Consider the following 17,407-nt stretch of genomic DNA (forward strand, 5'->3'; position numbering starts at 1 on the left):
TTGGATAGCCCATTTGCTAGTCGCATCAGGAGTCTACGTGACTTGGAGTGCATGGTATGGGACATGCATACTTTTGGGATGTGATTGGTCAGGGTTTTGTTGTCTCTAGCATTATAAGGTGTACCACCGAGAGCCCATCAATCATGAGCTTTCGATTGCCTTCACTCGTGGTTTTGTTTATGAGAATAGCACAAAAGCCCCCTTTACTACTGTTCTTCTCTATTCTTAGTAGGCAAGAGCAACATATAAGCATGGTTATCAATTAAAGTTTACCTTTTTGGAATTTGTCCCTTACCCTTCTGTGGCATCTTTCCTTGCACCAAAAGGCTGCAAACCATGCCCCCCCAAGGTAAACTTTGTTTTTAATATGTATCTTAGATATGATCAGGATTTGATAATAATGGTTGTTTTTTGTTGGTATAAGCATAGTGATGCATGGCTAGGGAAGAGAACGCGCAGAAATGGGCTAAAGATCCGAGTGCGATTCATTCAATTTCTTATTGGAAAACTATCCCAAAATCTGAGGGTAATATAGGTTCGCATGGGAAACGTGCAACTCTCACCACACTCGCGTGTACATCACAAGAATCTTGTCTCAGTTTGGTCAGAAGGGGATCAAATGCTTGTCTATGAGTACATGGCACATGGCAGTCTCCGAGACTCTCGCACAGGTAAGATACTTCTTTAGGTGAAGCAAGCGCTTGTTTCCAATGGTTACAGTTGTGTGCTCTTAGAGCATGCATGCATACATACATACATACGGATATGCATGCGTGCACACATATGTAAATACATAGACAAACATACATACTATATGCATGCATGCACGCACATGCCAGTACATACAAAGTCATACATACATGCATGCATATGCCCTTTCATACATGTAGATAGATGCATACTTGCCCTGCATACATACATCCAATGGAGCTGACACAACAGTTAGGTCCGGATTTTGCTTAAATAAGAGCAGCAAATTCCATCGTTTAGCAGATAGAAAATGCTCTCCAATCACCAACCCACTGTCAAAACTAGGAATCTTAAGCACACTGACATAGGAGATGCCAAGATAGGCCCACAACAAGGAGCACTTGTGCCTATTTATAGGCCCTTTGGACCATAGGAGTGCTGGCCGACTGCTGGTCGACTAGCCGACTGGTCATAAATGCCCTATATGATGATGCGCCTGTAGTGTCGCCTCCAACCTAGTTCAGCCAACACACCTCTGGTACAGCCGACTCCCTTGTGTGCAACCAACAGCACCCGTCCTCTGCAGAGTAGCAGTCGACAGCCCCTTTGGTACAGCCGACAGGCCCTGTGCTTCAAACAACTCATTAATGCCCATATCATCATTGGACACATCCCCATATCAGTTCACCTCCCACCATATCAGCTCGTTAGCCCCCGTTTCCATTGGTGCCCTAGTTTACTCGTCTCATCAAGTTTACTTTTTTCAGATGGATAGCCCAAATCCCCACCACGATAGGAACGCCTCGCTCCTCTACCCTAGATCCCATCAGTTGGCTTCATTCAAAGGCACGTGCCACACAATGAGGGTAATGTGCATTGTTGTGGGACTCAAGAGGATATGCAGTGAGAGACACGTAGGCAACCAAAAGCTTCATCTATAGACACCAAGATGGATGATCCTTCAAGGGTCGACATCCCTTCACGTTTTTAGCAGGAAAAATAATTAGAGAATCCATTAGTTTTTTTTCCCCATTTTTTAAAAATAGTACCTGGCATTAAAAAAAACTAAACATTTCCTTCATCCGGCAGTTGCCGCCATTTCTTAGAATAGAGGAGTTCAAAGCACCAAATTACGGCTATGGGCATGGACAAAGGTAGACGGAGATCATGTTGAGTTTCCTGGCAATGGTAGCATGAGAGTGGTTCAGTCGGTTGCAACATGATCCTACTCATCATTCAAAGGTAAAAACCCTCTCTACTAGGGTCCTTTTGTTGTGTTTTTTTTTTTAATACATCATGTCTTGTGTGTACCACAAGGAGGAGCACTCTCGCTTGACCAAAGTCAGCATGCCTTCAACTCCTAGGTTTAAGAGGAGGGATCCAAGGGCTTTCATAGGTGGTCTACGAGCAAGACCCATTGAGAGTAAGGGGGCTACGTTGAATAAGAGTGAGAATGAGTAGCAGAGGGGGCTGGCCAACCGACCTCGCTGGTTGGGCTGCAACAATTGTAGCCAACCAATCTGGTTTGGGGAATGAGGAAGCCAGGCAGCCCATTCCCTTCTACTTGCCAAGCCTTAAAGGAGTTGCCTTGTGCCCAGATCTACCTTCCATGTTTAGAGGCTTTATTAATCTGTAATAAGGACAATATCCACATGTCTAGATTATTATGCTACATGCCATGAAACCCATTCAACATTTGGGCCCATGTTATTGGTGGAAAATGGATCACACAAAGAACTTTACGGATGTGCTGATAAAGTTACATTCTTTAAAAAAAATTTGATGGCCAGAAACCCGCTGAAAAGTAGTGTATTGAAGGTTTAGCTGTATAATAAGACCAGAACCATTCAAGAATCATTTGCACCTAGAAGAGAGGTTTTTGGAAAAATAACCTTGTATGTGTTATTCAACTCCTGTAACATTTTAGATGTGTGACGTGTTTGTTAACTCATGTTTTGCATGCAGGTTGTGTCGAAGGTGGTGACTCCATCCTAAAGGAGCTAATTGAACTATGTGAAACTGGGATACAGGGTCAGTCAAGTCATCACATTCACAAATTGACCTCATCAACATGTATGATCTTTTGACAATATTTATTGCAGCATGACTGAGGCTTGCATGGTCTTGCAGGGGGAGGGCATGTTGGAAATAGAGGTGCTAACATTGGGCAAAATAGCTCTAAGCTTGACCAAAAAGGGACCTCTCATAAGATCGAAGATCAGCACCTAATCCAACAGGTAAAATCATGGAAGATTTTTCAAGCCCTCCCAACCTTTGAATAGCTTCTAGTAAATGTTTTTCTCTTTGAATTTTTTTAATAGTATGTATAACTGTGATGCAATCATTAGTATGTAAAGGCTCAGTGATGTGCCACTGTCAGCAAGTATGCTCCTTGCTTACAGCACAGAAAGAAAGGAACTGTGGGAGATGCTTTTATCGATGTTCATCCAACAACTGCGACTTCTTTTTGTGTGTATTTGAACCTTGTAATTTGCAGTTTTCAAATTTTTTTGTAAAATTCTCAACAATTCATTTTCCTGATTAGATTGGATATGTTGTAGGTGGGAACCTCCAGCATCAGGCCATGTCAATGCATCTGACATTCCAACAAACACAAGCCGCGCTAGCCAAGCCCAACGAAGAGGCAAATTATAGACAAGGGATTTTGATTGTGCTATAGTGATCACATGAGTACTTTTGGGCACCATTTTGGTCCTAAGACAGATCTTTGAATGCCCATGTTGATGAAGAAGGTGGGATTTGGTTTGTTGCTATAGATCAATAGTAGGCATGTCTCTCGATGGCTTGTTTTAATCAACATTAAATATGCTGGTATTGATTTGTTCATGGTTAAGGGTCTCATTATAAAAGAGTATGTTTATGATGGTGGAACATGGACGTTGGATGGTTTGTGTAGGCGGAGCCTATTGCCAACAGTGGGCATCATTTTAGGGAGCATGAAAGGCATGATGAAGGGGGCACTTTTGCTCGAGCAAGGTCCAGTCCTGCTCCTCTGAATGCCTATGTGAACGGAGTTGCCTAGGGCTCAATCCCCTCCTTGGTGTGAAGATGACAAAGATGGGCACTACATGTTTCATCTTGGAGAAAATATTACTTCCCACTGTAATGACACTTGCTAATCCTACACCACATCTTGGATTACAACTTGGCAGCTTGATTCACTTCTACACATGTGGTTTGATTTGCCATGCATTTCGCTCATTCTCACTAAAGGCTTTTTCATGTTGGCTTGACCTTGAAGTTGAGTTGTATTCTCGCTTATGCTTTTATTAATTCCTCTCTAGTTTATGAGTTTTTCTGACCTCTAAATTTCATGTTAGATATATGTAACGCCGCTACGGGCGTTACCACAGGAGGGGACGGCCTCTGGCTCACCACCCAGCCATAGAGGAAGAATGAGGATTGCCCCTCATCCCCCAGGCTATATAGTGTGTGGCTTGCCGTCCACACTAGCCTGACCGCCCATGACTCCGCATGGGCGTCCTCTCCCACTGAACCCCGGACATGGCCATCCGGTCTGTCGTCTGTAACGCCGCTATGGGCGTTACCACAGGAGGGGACGGCCTCTGGCTCACCACCCAGCCATAGAGGAAGAATGAGGATTGCCCCTCATCCCCCAGGCTATATAGTGTGTGGCCTGCCGTCCACACTATAGCCTCGCCGCCCATGACTCCGCATGGGCGTCCTCTCCCACTGAACCCCGGACATGGCCATCCGGTCTGCCGTCGGTCATCATCTCACAGGCGTTACAGCCTACGTGACATTACCCCCCCCTTAAGAAGAGTTTTCGTCCTCGAAAACAAACTGGGGAAACCTATTGGAAATTGCACTACGGCGTTCCCAGGTAGCTACCTCCTCATCTTTATCTGTCCATTTAACAAGTACCTCCTGGTACACTTTATGTCGGGTTTGTCTGTCACGATATCCTAGAATCTTTTCAGGTTCATGTGGTATCTTTGGTGGCTCTATCAAGTCCACCAAAATCTCTGGAGAAACTGCGTTCTCTAACTCGTGAACTGATTTCTTCAGTTTACTGACATGGAAGACAGGATGGACTTGAGAACTCTCCGGTAACTCAAGTTTATATGCTATGTCTCCAATCTTCTTAAGGATTTTAAAAGGACCACAATATCTCGGAGAAAGTTTATTACACTTTCCCATTTTCATGGTTTCTAACTGCGTAGAAACCTTGAGGAATACAAAGTCACCTTCTGCAAAGGCCACCTTTCTACGTCCTTTATCCGCATAAGTTTTAGCGCGATCCTGAGCGCTACGAATGCTCTCACGTGCGGCTCTGAGCATATCATTCATATCTTCAAGGAAATCCTTGACAGATTGAATCTTTTCCTTTTCTAGGCCTACAGCCATCGGAGATCTCGGTTGGAATCCATACATTAACATGAATGGTGTAAATCCAGTCTCGCTGAGTGTTTGGAGCTGTTATAGGCAAACTCCAATAAGGGCAAGTACTCTTCCCAATTAGATTGCTTCTTACTAACATAAGAACGCAACATATCCTCTAGAATTTGGTTAACTCTTCCAGTTTGACCATCAGACTCCGGATGATCTGCCGTACTCATACTCAGAGTAGTATCCAAATTTTTGAAGACTTCCCTCAAAAAATGACTGTTGAACTTTCTATCTCTATCCGACAATATATCTGCGGGCAAGCCATATAGCTTGTAGAGATGTTCAATAAAGAGTTTTGCCAACTCTGGCATTTTTACCATTTTCTTGGTGGCAATAAATTTTGCCATCTTGGTTAACCTATCCACCACCACCTAGACCGAGTCATTCCCTCCACTTGTCGTGGGTAAACCGGTGATGAAATCCATGGAAATGCTTTCCCATTTCCCTTGAGGAATGCTTAAAGGATGGAGCAAGCCCCCAACCTTTAGCCTTTCATGCTTATTGACCTGACACTTATTGCATTGCAGCACATAAGTCTAGACGTCCTTGAACAAACTAGGCCAATAAAATTGTCGTTTGACTAGTGCATAGGTCTTTTGTATCCCGGGATGACCAGCACTTGGACTATCGTGACTTTCTCTAAGAATGCATGCTCGAAAGTCACCAATAGTTGGTACACACACCCTACCCTTGTAGAGTAAGTACTCGTCATCAATGGAGTAGTTAGCATACTTCTCCCCCTCACGAAGTTTAGCATCATCCTTTGAAATCGTGTCGGAAAACAAAGGTGATGAAGGGCCTACGTCTGAGCTCTCCAGCTAAAACTATACCCCGAAGACTAGGCTAGCCTCTCCGGACTAACTCTCGCTTCGCTACCCGCCGCACCTACGGCCAGTCTCTCCGGACTAGCATTACGTGCCGACGAGGAAGGTGGGCGCGGCTGTGACAAAGTGCGTACGCGTACAGCGTGCCAGACCTCTGTAAAGACAGGATCATGTCACACAAGCCACGGAGTGATTCCAAGAATTCATTCTTGAAAACCGTAAAGCTTAACTCATTAATTTGTGGCATGCGGCTAAGCGCATCCGCCACAACATTATATTTACCCCTTTGGTAGCGAATCTGAAGGTCAAACTCCTGTAGAAGCTCCGCCCACCGAGCTTTCCGACCTTTCAACTTGTTTTGACTCGAAAGCCATGTCAGGCTTTCGTGATCTGTACGTACTTCAAAAGTGGCACCATATAAATAGTGTCTCCACTTTTTAAGTGCATATACGATGGCCAGTAACTCTCGCTCGTAAGCCGAGTAGTTACGCTGAGCCCTATCTAATTTTTGCTCTCAAATGCAATAGGGCGTTCCCTTTGCAAAAGCACGGCTCCGATGGCCTCACCACTAGCGTCTGTCTCCAAGACAAACGGCTCAGTAGGGTCAACTATAGTCAAAACAGGTGCAGGTGTTATGGCTACCTTAAGTTTGTTGGTCTCCCTCCCAACATATATTCTTTGTTTTTGTGCGCAATTGATCCGTTAACAGGACTGCGATCTTCGCGTAGTCCTTTACATACTGTCGGTAAAACCCCGACATGCCAAGAAAAATCTGCAGTTTTTCAAGATTTTTCGGGGCTAGCCACTTGAGAATAGCTTCCACTTTCTCAGGTTCCATCCGCGTACCATGGGCGAATATTATGATGTCCAAATAGTGAATTTCTCTTTCAAAAAATTCACATTTGCTCTCCTTCGCAAATAGCTTGTGTTGTCGCAATAACTGGAACACTAATCGCAATAACTGGAACACTAATCGCAAATGTGCCAAGTGTTCTTTATGCGTTTTGCTGTACACAAGAATATCATCTAGGAAAACTACTACGAATTTTCCTAAGTATGGATGTAAAACACTGTCCATCAGCGTCATAAAAGTCGCTGGAGCATTGGTTAGCCCAAACGGCATAACCAAAAACTCAAAGTGACCGAATCGTGTCCTGAATGCTGTCTTCGCAACATCCTCAACCTTAATTCTAACCTGATGATACCCAGATCTCAGGTCTATCTTAGAGAAATATTTCGACCCATAGAGTTGATTAAACAACTCGTCCATACGTGGCATAGGGTACTTATTCTTAATCATGATTTGATTAAGAGCCCGATAATCTATGCACATGCACATAGAACCGTCTTTCTTCTTTACTAGAAGAATCGGTGATGCCCAAGGACTCGAACTAGGGCGAATAAACCCTTTCTCTAAGTATTCAGTCAACTGCTTTTCCACCTCCTGTGCCTCGGAGTGGCTCAACCTATAAGCAGGTTTGCTTATTGGTTTGGACCGAGGCATAACTTCAATGCCATGGTCTACTTCCCGTGATGGTGGTAAACCATCTGGAAGCTCTGTAGGAAAGATCTTGAAATTCCTGCAATAAACTTTTCAAAGCATCTACGTACTTTGTTTTTAGAGTCTCTTTTGCCTTGGACTTTGTTGTTTCATCATCACATGCATGCCAAACAGGGTTTTCAAAAAAAAGTGGGTCTCTTCCAAGGCTTTGTTTTCCATGTTTGTCTACGCAAACATTACTTTCAGTTTCAGCTACACAAACAGAATTTACAAGAGGGTAACAAGCGTATACTTGTGCTACTTGGCCGCTGCAAACCGCGTGGCATAACTTGAGCGATGATATAAGTGGTGAAAAGGGGACACTACGGTCTCCCCCTGTAGGGTGATGATATTACCCCCAAACTCAAACTGTAATGTGTTGTGTAAATAACTCCGAACTAGGCTAGGACCGAGGCTATACAGCCACCACTCCCTGCCTAAGTAAACATCTGCTCTAGCCAAATGCATGACCTGGAAGTCAAGCACGGCCTCATAGTCCTGCATGATCAAAGGGACTCCCAAGACCATGGTATTCCATACCTTTTTATCATAACCATTGGCCAAACCAACGGTATACTCATGATCACTTGCGGTCTCTTTTAATTTCAACTTCTTGACCAATGAATAGTTCAAAAAGTTATGGCTAGCCCCATCGTCTATAAAGACAGTGACTCTACGGCCACCTATGGTGCCATACATGCGCACCATGTCATGCGGACCAACACTAGGCTGCCACATAGCTGGTGTCACTGAACAAGCGTGACGCTCGTCACCATGACTCACCGTAACCTCTCTGAACTCTCCGGCACTGAGAGGTAGCGTCTGCACCGTGTGCAATTGCCTAGAGGATTTACCATCGCTCTTAGGCACCTTGCCACTAGTGCTTGCTTTTAACTTTGGGCAATCAGCCTTGTTGTGCCCCACTTCATTGCAGTTGAAGCAACGATTTTCCTTTTGTGCTTGCAACAAGTACTGCTCCTTTTTGTGGGTTTTAGAACGTCGTTTTTTCTTGAAGGGTCTTGGTTTTTTAGACCAACGACCTCCTCACTCCCCTCCGTCCTCTCCCTTGTTTTTTCACTACGGAAACCCTTTCTTTTAAACCCCGACCCCTTTTTTTTTAATCCACTGATCTCCCTGCCCCATCTCGCGCACCACGACGCTTGATGTCATCATAGATTTGCGCATACTTGATGGCCTGAGAGAGGTCCTTAGGCTGCAAGGGCTCTACATACTCAAGATAATCATTTGTTATGCCTCGTTTGAAGCCCCTCAATGTTTGGAATGCATCGATTCCCTTCAACTTGAGTATGAGCTCTCTGTATAGTCAGAGATGTACTGGGTGAGGGTCTTGTGTTCTATCGAACACTTGTCCCGCGCATCCCAACTTCTCTCTTCTTCATTTCCTAGCAAAAACTCCTTTCGAAACATTGTTTCGAAAGCTGCCCAAGTGGTAGGGCGAGTGGTAAGACTCATCTACCACTTGTATGCCTTGCCAGACAATAAGAAACTAGCCTCTAGGACTGCACATGACTAGGCTGCTTACGCAGCTCATGAATGTCCGACCATTTCGCTAAGAACATATTAACAGAATCCTTGTTACGCTCTCGTTCCTCGCCGCCAAAACTAGGCAACTTAAAATCTTTAAGTAATGCCGAGGCTGCCTCTACGGGCGACCTCGCAGGCACTGCGGCCTGTCCTCCCGGGACCACGGGTGAGGCTGCGCTGACGTGTGTCGCAGGCGAGCGTCTATCACGAGGAAGAGGAGAAGATGTCGAAATAGCGGACAACACGTCTAGGCATGTGGAGATGCCCTGTAGCATCGTGACAACGTCATCCTGGACCCTCTGTAAGGTCGTCAATTGCGTGTTAACATATCTAAACATCCCACTAGAGCGCTCCGTCTCTGTGAGGATGTCGGTAGGGTCAGTAAGGTACTAGTCAATGTCGTGGTCTGCCAAGAGGTCATCATCCCCCTCGGCTTGAGGATTGCCCCTCATCCCCCAGGCTATATAGTGTGTGGCCTGCCGTCCACACTAGCTTGGCCGCCCATGACTCCGCATGGGCGTCCTCTCCCACTGAACCCCGAACATGGCCATCCGGTCTGCCATCTATAACGCCGCCTACGGGCGTTACCATAGGAGGGGATGGCCTCTGGCTCACCACCCAGCCATAGAGGAAGAATGAGGATTGCCCCTCATCCCCCAGGCTATATAGTGTGTGGCCTGCCGTCCACACTAGCTTGGCCGCCCATGACTCCGCATGGGCGTCCTCTCCCACTGAACCCCGGACATGGCCATCCGGTTCGCCGTCGGTCACAGGCGTTACAGCCTACGTGACATTTCATGTGGCATTTTTTCGTGCTTTGGACATGCAGACAAAATTCTTAGCAGGATGGGGAAAGGTATGTTACTTCCTTTTTCTAAGCTTACAGCTGCCGTCTTTTCTACCTTGACTTTTTCTAAGCTTACACCTGCCATCTTTTCTGCCTTGTTTTTTGACACATGGAAAGATGGAGTCTGTCTCCTACATTGTTTTGGATACATTTTTGTCTACCTATAGACTGTAAGCCATTGTGTGGATAACTCAATCAAGCTATGGGCATGATGGATGCTAAATGCCCTTAGCCTCCAGCATGACAAGAGCGTTCATAACTTTCTTCACATTCGGCACAACATGACCACAGTCATCATGAAAGCTCATTACCATTGATCTCTTACAGAGTTTAACATGCAGTACCAGCTATGAATGAACATTTAAATCGTGTTAGCATGGTTGCTTCCACCTTCATTAAGAAAACCTCACTTAATTGGGCACCTCACCTTTCATTCACTCGCATAACCTATCTAGAGGATAAGCTAATAAGCATTCTCTAGACAAAGATACAATGGATTCACTATATAATTTCCTAGATCAAATAAGGATATCTAGGAAAAGTGCAAACTAGGGAAAATGAAACAATTTCCTAGATAGGCTACCTAGAAAATACAATGCATGGATTTCTCTACATAGATAAATTTACATATATAGGAAAATTTTTCCTATGTAAGCAAATTTTTCTATATAGAAAAAATCTTCCTACATAGGAGATTTTTTCCTTGTAGGAAAATATTTTATATAGGAAATTTTTACTATATAAATAAATTTTCCTATATAAAAAAATCCATGCATTGTATTTCCTAGTTAGCTATCTAGGAAAGTGTTTCATTTTCTCTAGTTTGCACTTTTCCTAGATATGTTCATTTATATCTAGGAAATTATCTAGTGAATGGTCTTTTTTTACTATATAGAGAATGAACAAAAGTGCCTTGTGTTTGTTGCTGCCTGTCGTGCCTTTTAATGGTGAAGAAGCCGAGCAACCCGTGGCAATATTTCTCGTTTGCGTACAATCGTATATCTATGGAGTCTTTGTTGGGGTAAAGGCACTATGCCCACCCTTATAGTGTGTACAAGCCCATAAGTTATAGTACATAGTACACTTAGTACTTTTAATGTACTAAGTGCACTATGTGTACTAGTGCAATATACATGTGTGATAGGGGAGTCACACACTCATGCTATTATGAGTTGACTTATCCCCACAACTCTCTCTCTCTCTCTCTCCCTTGTTCTCTCTCTGTATATCTCCCACATGAATTAACCTAACCCTAATTCTTCCTTCTCCCACACAACTGGTATCAGAGCCTTCAACTAGAGCACACAGTCAAGCTGGCAATGAAGCGCAGCAACGTTTGAGATTTGAGCTTCTTGTAAGGAAAGAGAGTGCTGAGCAGCGCACAGTATTGCACATAGGGCAGGGCACCAGGCAAGAAGGCGTGGGCTGCTCAGCTGCTGCCCAGGCACAACCAGCGCTGCCTAGCCATTCAAAGCGTAACGTGGGCAAGCGTGGCAGAGCTACCCGTAGCAAACCACGAACCAGAACCAGGCGTGAGCGAGTACGTGTAGCGAGCCACTGAAGTGAGCGTTGGCGAACAAACGCTGGGCGTAGACTGGCGCTAGGCGAAGCGGACATGGAGGCGCTGCGCTGCTGTTGTCTGAACGACTCCTCCTGGTCTCGCCCGCCATCACCTTCTTGATCTCCCACGAGTGAAGCGGCCGATTCTTGCTACAGGCAGCCAGCATCGTACGCTAAGTCACCGTAATAAGGAGACTGAAGCAGCTCCTTCAATTGCCCACCTGCACATCAGCAGCATCAGACGTGCCCCCCCTTTTTTCTCCTGCAACAACTGAAATTCAGCCTGCAAATTGAAGAAAAATCAAAAAATCACAAGGTATTTTCCTCAATTTTTTTTTGGGATTTGCAATTGAGCAAGTACAATCAACAATTGAGCAGATACAGGTGTCGAATTGCTCAATTTTGAGCAAAATTGGCAAAATTGGGTGACATTGGTCACAATCAGGATCAATTTGCAGGACATTGGTCACAATCAGGATCAATTTGCAGGAAATTGGATGTCGAAATTTGGGGCTTTTGATGTAATTGTGCAATTAAGCACTCATACATGCTGTATGATGTGAGAAATCGCACATTTGGGCAAAATTTGCAGCAAATTGCAGTGCAAATCAAGGGGCTTTTGTGCCGATTGTATTGATTTGTAAAATTTGCAGCAAATTGCAGTGCAAATCAAGGGGCTTTTGTGCCGATTAGATTGATTTGCATGCAGGCAATCGCATTTGATGCTGTGGATAATGTGTTGATGCCTTACAAGCACTCAATGTGCCTATAAATCAAGGGGCTTTCATGTATTTGATGTATATGTGGCCAAGGGGAAGCATCGTGAACACTCTGGATGCCTTCATGTGCGTCAATGCACCATGTATGATCAAAAATTGATCTTAAATCAAGGGGCTTTTCAAGTTCGTATGCTTGTTGAGCTTGGCAAAGCAGCAGGCAAGACATTTATGCCTTGAATCCTCAGAAATCAGCTTGCAGTCAAGGAGCTTTTGCCCAATTTCTGTTCGGAACTGTTGTATGCAGTGTTCGGAACTGTAAAAGTCTGATTTTCACTCATTTGGACAGCCAAGAGAGCATTTATTGCTACTATACCTACTGGTACAGATTTGGCACAGCTTTGTGCAAGTTTTGGCATGGCTGTACACTGTTTTGAGTGACCAAAAAGTTCAATTTCAGCTGCTGTACTTGTCGGCAGGTTTGGTACATCATTGGTGAGCACTTGGTACTGCTGTACAGTACTTTGGAAGGGCAACAGAGCACATTTAAGGTGTTGTCCAAAATCTGCAGCAACCAGATTTTGGTGATTTCATCACAAACATTGGGAGAAAAGTTGCATTCTTGCTTCCGCAGTGGGAGATAAAGCTTGGGAGAACAACTGTGAGCACTTTGTGTGCTTTTGGTGCAATGTTTGCACATTTTGCAGGGAGTCAGGCATTGACAGGTTGCATATTGCTATGGCAACCACAGGTGAGAGCTCTTCATTGCTTCACATCAAGAAGCTCGAAGGCTCGCATAATTATGATATTTGGCAAACCCAGTGCTTCAATGCGTTGCTCCAAAAAAAGCAGCACAAGCCTATCAAAGAAAGGGGTGTGATGCCCGCTTCTCTTACTGCTGAAGAGTGGGAAGATATGGATGAGCTGGCAAGATCTACTATCATGTTGTCTGTGTCAGACTCATTACTTTTCAGCATTCGTGAAGAGAAGACAACTTGGGGAATGTGGCAGAGATTGCAGGACTTGTATGCCCAACAAAGTGCCTCAAGCAAAGTGTATTGGTTGAAGAAACTCATAGGTCTTCAGATGAAGGAAGGGGCGTCTATGACAGCTCATCTAAATGAGTTTAATGGTATTGTCAGCCAGGTCATTAATCAAAAGTTGGCAATGGACGATGAGTTCAAAGCCACTTTTCTGTTATGCACTTTGCCAGAGAGTTGGGACACATTCAGGACAGCCACTAGCAATTCGCATGCTATGCTGTCATATGCAGATGTTGAGGGTGCTCTTCTTCAAGAAGAGATGAACAGGAAAAACAACTCTGTTGGAAAGTCCAATGCAATGAATGCACGTGGGAGATCCCAACAAAGGGGAAAAAGCCAAGAACGGGGAAGGAGCAAGTCTCGCTCCAAAAAGGATTTGGAATGCCATTATTGTGGCAAGAAGGGACACATTAAAAAGCAATGCTACAAATGGAAAAATGATCAAAAAGAAAAGGGAAAAGGCAAAGACAAAGAGAAAGATGAAGCCAAAGATGTAAAGTCAAAGGGCAAAAGTGGAGTCAAGATTGAAGAAATCAATGTGTCACATGCAGGTGGCAGTGAGGATGAGGTCCTATTTACGTCTTCACTTGATGCCCATTCACTTCTTACAGGTGGTCATGGTATGCACTCATGGATCATTGATTCAGGTGCCTCCTTTCATGTCACAGGTTGCAGAGACTTGTTTGTCAGGTATACTCCTGGCAATGAAGGAGTGGTTTATTTGGGTGATAACCATGCATGCAAGATTCTTGGCAGAGGTGATGTGAGGCTTGTGTTTTCAGATGGCTCACAGCTTATGCTCCATGATGTCAGGCATGTGCCTGAGATCAAGAAGAACCTGCTTTCTACTGGACAGCTTGATGATGCTGATTATGTTACCACATTTGGTCGTGGAAAGTGGAAAATTAGTAAGGGCTCACTGGTTGTTGCCAGAGGCTCTAAGGTGGACACTCTTTATTTCATGCATGCAGGTGTTTGTCACCATGCTAATGTAAATGCAACCGAGCTGCCGGAAATTTCTATGTGGCATAGCCGGTTGGGACACATGAGTGTCAAGGGAATGGAGCAATTGTCTCGTTTGGGTTACTTGCCTTCTCTAAAGTTTTCAAGTTTTCAGTTTTGTGAGCATTGTATATATGGTAGGCAACTACAGTGCCCCCACAAGAAAGCTCTTGGACAGAAAGATGCTCAGTTAGAGCTTGTGCATACAGATGTATGTGAGATGCCTCAGCTTTCTTTGGGAGGGGCAAAATACTTTGTGTCTTTTATAGATGATGCCACACGCAAGGTGTGGGTTTATCCTCTTCGTTTGAAGAGTGACACATTCTCAGTGTTTGAGAAGTTTGTTGCTCTTGTGTTGAGAATCAAACTGGCAAAACACTGAAAGCTTTGCGTTCCGACAATGGTGGAGAGTACATGTCCAAACAGTTTCAGGACTTTTGTGATGCTAAAGGCATCAAGAGGGAGCTCTCTACTCCTTATGATCCTCCACAAAACGGGACAGCAGAGAGGATGAACAGGACCATACAGGAGAAGGTCCGTTCTATGTTGTCACATGCTGCATTACCTCATGGTTTTTGGGCTGAAGCTGTTATGACAGCCGTTCACCTTATAAACAGGTCACCTAACACGAGGCTTGGTGGGAAAGTGCTAGAGGAAGTATGGACAGGGAAGCCTCCGTCATACAAGCACTTGAGAGTGTTTGGTTGCGTTGCGTACGTGCACATACGCAGGGAAATTGCGCACCAAACTTGATCCTAAGTCTCACAAATGCATATTCCTAGGATATGGTGACAGAGGTGAAATGGGGTATAGACTTTGGGATCCCTTGAATAGAAAGATTATACGCAGCAATGATGTCATTTTTGATGAAACATGCATGTATAAGGAGCCTGCAAGGCAACAGGAGCCTGGCAGAATCATCTTTGATGATGATGGAAATCATGGACAACAACCAAGGGCTATAAATCAGCCATTACAGCAGCAAAACCAGCCCTTAAATGGTGCTGAAAATGGTCCAAATGGACAGCCAGAGATGGCAGAAGATATCCCTATGGATATACCACAGTTAGAAGAAATACCGGGCATGATATTTCAGCCTTATGGCATGGAACAGGAGCCACCAATGGGTGATATGCAGGCTGGACAGCAACCTGCAAATGATGGTCATTGGGTACGGAGGTCCACAAGACCCTCCAGAGCCCCTGACAGGTTTGTTCCAGGGGTTGACTACTTGATGCTCACTGACTGTGGGGAGCCCTCATGTTATAAAGAGGCTTTACAGAGGGCAGACAAGGCTCTATGGGAGTGTGCCATGAAGTCAGAGATGGATTCTCTGCATAAAAATGGAACTTGGAAGTTGGTGCATTTGCCTGCAGGCAAGAAGGTTTTGCCATGCAAGTGGGTTTACAGGCTCAAAGTTGCACCAGATGCAAAGCCAAGATACAAAGCCAGGTTAGTGGCTAAGGGCTTCAAGCAGGAATATGGTGTGGACTTTGATGAGATTTTCTCTCCAGTGGTCAAAATGACCACACTTAGAGCTGTGTTGGCTTTGGTTGCGCATGATGATCTGGACTTGATTCAGATGGATGTGAAGACTGCTTTTCTTCACGGTGATCTCCATGAGGAGATATATATGCAACAGCCAGAGGGTTATGCAGTAAGTGGAAAGGAGAAGCTTGTATGCAAGCTGAAAAAGAGTCTTTATGGGCTCAACAAACAGGCACCAAGGGAATGGTATCATAAATTTGATACATTCATGAAATCCCAGAAATTCAGGAGAAGTGACATAGATCACTGCTTGTACACCAAGAAAGCTTTGGATGGCAGTCTATTGATCCTCATCTTGTATGTTGATGATATGCTGATTGCCAGGAAATCTCGTAAGGAGATGGATACCTTGAAGCAGAGGCTGCATCAAACCTTTGATATGAAGGATTTGGGTGATGCAAATCACATCTTGGGTATGCGGATACTTCGGGACAGAAATCAGCATGTGTTGTATTTGTCTCAGAAGGAATACATTGGCAAAGTCTTGCAGAGGTTCAATATGGACGGGGGGAAGAAGACTAGTACTCCTTTGCCTCCATATGTGAAACTCAGTGCTATGGACAGCCCACAGTCAGATAGAGACAGGGCTGATATGGCCAAGATTCCGTATGCTTCAGCATGTGGCAGTCTCATGTATGCCATGGTTGCTACTAGGCCGGACATTGCATTTGCAGTGGGAGTGGTTTCTAGATACATGGCCAACCCTGGCAAGAAGCATTGGGAATCAGTGAAAGGTGTCATGAGATACCTGAAGGGCACACAGGATATGTGCATTTGCTTTGGCAAACAGGATGCATTAGTGCATGGTTACACGGATTCGGATTATGCCGGTCATTCAGATAACCGGAAGTCTACTACCGGTTATGTGTTTACATTCACAGGAGGTGCTGTGTCATGGATATCCAGGATGCAGAAGTGCACTGCCTTATCTACTACAGAGGCCGAGTATATTGCAGCCACAGAGGCTTGCAAGGAGGCATTATGGCTATCTCGGTTAGTGGTTGATTTGGGTTATACAGGGGATATTCCATTGTTGCATTGTGACAGTCAGAGTGCCATTCAGTTGGCAAAGAACCCCGTTTTTCATGCAAAGACGAAGCATGTGGATGTGAAGTATCACTTCATCAGAGAGGTGATAGAGAACAAGCAAATTCAGCTTGTTAAGATTCATACGGATGACAACCCGGCTGATCTATTGACAAAGAGTTTACCTCCGGAGCGTTTTGCTCATTGCAGACACTTGATGGGCATTGGATGAGGCCAGTTTCAGCCTTGATATGGCCTTGTATATTATCATGTACATGCTGATTTTTCTTTTCCTTCATTTAAGGGCACTTTGCCTTTAAGTGGGAGGTTGTTGGGGTAAAGGCACTATGCCCACCCTTATAGTGTGTACAAGCCCATAAGTTATAGTACATAGTACACTTAGTACTTTTAATGTACTAAGTGCACTATGTGTACTAGTGCAATATACATGTGTGATAGGGGAGTCACACACTCATGCTATTATGAGTTGACTTATCCCCACAACTCTCTCTCTCTCCCTTGTTCTCTCTGTGTATGTCTCCCACAACTCTCTCTCTCTCTCTCCCTTGTTCTCTCTGTGTATGTCTCCCACATGAATTAACCTAACCCTAATTCTTCCTTCTCCCACACAGTCT

The 17,407-nt window shown here is 44.6% G+C and overlaps 1 long non-coding RNA gene across 1 annotated transcript; it reads left to right on the forward strand.

Annotated features, from left to right (window-relative positions):
- The first annotated feature begins 3,611 nt into the window (after positions 1 to 3,611).
- LOC147633972 (uncharacterized) lies at positions 3,612 to 10,159 on the forward strand. The gene is made up of 3 exons (XR_015266870.1): positions 3,612 to 3,813; positions 9,860 to 9,886; positions 9,995 to 10,159. It is a non-coding gene; the product is annotated as an uncharacterized LOC147633972 (long non-coding RNA).
- The last annotated feature ends 7,248 nt before the right edge of the window (positions 10,160 to 17,407 follow it).

The sequence above is a fragment of the Cibotium barometz genome, chromosome 11, assembly GCF_041138505.1.
Source record: "Cibotium barometz isolate CiBa-2024 chromosome 11, ASM4113850v1, whole genome shotgun sequence".
NCBI classification, from domain to species: Eukaryota; Viridiplantae; Streptophyta; class Polypodiopsida; order Cyatheales; family Cibotiaceae; genus Cibotium; species Cibotium barometz.